Source organism: Oncorhynchus mykiss, chromosome 22 (genome assembly GCF_013265735.2).
Source record: "Oncorhynchus mykiss isolate Arlee chromosome 22, USDA_OmykA_1.1, whole genome shotgun sequence".
Taxonomy (NCBI): Eukaryota; Metazoa; Chordata; class Actinopteri; order Salmoniformes; family Salmonidae; genus Oncorhynchus; species Oncorhynchus mykiss.
The window spans coordinates 22,593,360-22,595,859 of NC_048586.1; the positions used below are offsets into that span (position 1 = coordinate 22,593,360).

General features: G+C 63.0%; 1 protein-coding gene across 4 annotated transcripts in view; it reads right to left on the reverse strand.

Annotated features, from left to right (window-relative positions):
- The window catches only part of LOC110502069 (interleukin-1 receptor accessory protein-like 1), a 397,329-nt gene that overhangs the window by 354,182 nt on the left and 40,647 nt on the right, over positions 1 to 2,500 (reverse strand). The gene's annotated exons all lie outside the window — the stretch shown is intronic.

Consider the following 2,500-nt stretch of genomic DNA (forward strand, 5'->3'; position numbering starts at 1 on the left):
GGGGGAGAGAGAGCGAGAGGGGGGAGAGAGAGCGAGAGGGGGAGAGAGAGAGGGGGAGAGAGAGAGCGAGAGAGGGGGACAGAGAGCGAGAGAGGGGGAGAGAGAGAGCGAGAGAGGGGGAGAGAGAGCGAGAGAGGGGGAGAGAGAGCGAGAGAGATGGAGAGATATAGAGAGAGAGAGATGGAGGGAGAGAGAGAGGGGGGAGAGAGGGGGGGAGGAGAGGGGGAGGAGAGGGGGAGGAGAGGGGGAGGAGAGGGGGAGAGAGAGGGGGAGAGAGCGAGTGAGAGCGAGAGAGAGCGCGAGAGAGAGGGGGAGAGAGAGCGCGAGAGAGAGGGGGAGAGAGAGCGCGAGAGAGAGGGGGAGAGAGAGCGCGAGAGAGAGGGGGAGAGAGCGCGAGAGAGAGGGGGAGAGAGAGGGGGAGAGAGAGCGCGAGAGAGAGCGCAAGTGAGAGAGATGGAGCGAGAGAGAGCGAGAGAGAGCGAGAGAGAGCGAGAGAGAGCGAGAGAGAGCGAGAGAGAGAGGGGGAGAGAGAGCGCGAGAGAGAGGGGGAGAGAGAGCGCGAGAGAGAGGGGGAGAGAGAGCGCGAGAGAGAGGGGGAGAGAGAGCGCGAGAGAGAGGGGGAGAGAGAGGGGGAGAGAGAGCGAGAGAGAGCGCGAAAGAGAGCGAAAGAGAGCGAGAGAGAGAAAGAGCGAGAGAGAGCGAGAGAGAGCGAGAGAGAGCGAGAGAGAGCGAGAGAGAGCGAGAGAGAGCGAGAGAGAGCGAGAGAGAGCGAGAGAGAGAGAGAGCGCGAGAGAGAGAGCGCAAGTGAGAGAGAGAGAGCGAGAGAGAGAGCGAGAGAGACAGCGAGAGAGAGAGCGAGAGAGCGAGAGAGAGAGAGAGCGAGAGAGAGAGAGAGCGAGAGAGAGAGCGAGAGAGAGAGCGAGAGAGAGAGCGAGAGAGAGAGCGAGAGAGAGCGAGAGAGCGAGAGAGAGAGCGAGAGAGAGCGAGAGAGAGAAAGAGCGAGCGCGGGAGAGAGATGGAGAGATGGAGAGAGATGGAGGGAGATGGGGGAGAGAGGGGGGAGAGAGGGGGGAGAGCGAGAGAGAGCGAGAGAGAGCGAGAGAGAGCGAGAGGGGGGAGAGAGGGGGGAGAGAGGGGGGAGAGAGAGCGAGAGGGGGGAGAGAGAGCGAGAGGGGGGAGAGAGAGCGAGAGGGGGAGAGAGAGAGCGAGAGGGGGAGAGAGAGAGCGAGAGGGGGAGAGAGAGAGCGAGAGGGGGAGAGAGAGAGGGGGAGAGAGAGAGCGAGAGAGGGGGAGAGAGAGAGCGAGAGAGAGCGAGAGGGGGGAGAGAGTGCGAGAGGGGGGAGAGAGAGCGAGAGGGGGGAGAGAGAGCGAGAGGGGGGAGAGAGAGCGAGAGGGGGGAGAGAGAGCGAGAGGGGGAGAGAGAGAGGGGGAGAGAGAGCGAGAGGGGGAGAGAGAGAGCGAGAGAGGGGGAGAGAGAGAGCGAGAGAGGGGGAGAGAGAGAGCGAGAGAGGGGGAGAGAGAGCGAGAGAGGGGGAGAGAGAGCGAGAGAGATGGAGAGAGATAGAGAGAGAGATGGAGGGAGAGAGAGAGAGGGGAGAGAGGGGGGAGAGAGGGGGGAGAGAGCGAGAGAGAGCGAGAGAGAGCGAGAGAGAGCGAGAGGGGGGAGAGAGAGCGAGAGGGGGGAGAGAGAGCGAGAGGGGGAGAGAGAGAGCGAGAGAGATGGAGAGAGATAGAGAGAGCGAGAGAGAGAGGGGGAGAGAGAGCGCGAGAGAGCGAGAGCGAGAGAGGGGGAGAGAGAGAGCGAGAGAGGGGGAGAGAGAGAGCGAGAGAGGGGGAGAGAGAGAGAGAGAGCGAGAGAGAGAGAGCGAGAGAGGGGGAGAGAGAGCGAGAGAGGGGGAGAGAGAGCGAGAGAGGGGGAGAGAGAGAGCGAGAGCGGGGGAGAGAGAGCGAGAGCGGGGGAGAGAGAGCGAGAGCAAGAGGAGAGAGAGCGAGAGGGGGAGAGAGAGAGCGAGAGAGGGGGAGAGAGCGAGAGAGGGGGAGAGAGAGAGCGAGAGAGGGGGAGAGAGAGAGAGAAAGAGAGAGCGAGAGAGGGGGAGAGAGAAAGCGAGAGCGGGGGAGAGAGAAAGCGAAAGAGAGCGAGAGAGAGAAAGAGCGAGCGCGGGAGAGAGATGGAGAGATGGAGGGAGATGGGGGAGAGAGGGGGGAGAGAGGGGGAGGAGAGGGGGAGAGAGAGGGGGAGAGAGCGAGAGAGAGCGAGAGAGAGCGAGAGAGAGCGAGAGAGAGAGGGGGAGAGAGAGCGCGAGAGAGAGAGGGGGAGAGAGCGCGAGAGAGAGGGGGAGAGAGAGCGCGAGAGAGAGGGGGAGAGAGAGCGCGAGAGAGAGGGGGAGAGAGAGGGGGAGAGAGAGCGCGAGAGAGAGCGCAAGTGAGAGCGCAAGTGAGAGAGATGGAGCGAGAGAGAGCGAGAGAGAGCGAGAGAGAGCGAGAGAGAGAGAGCGTGAGA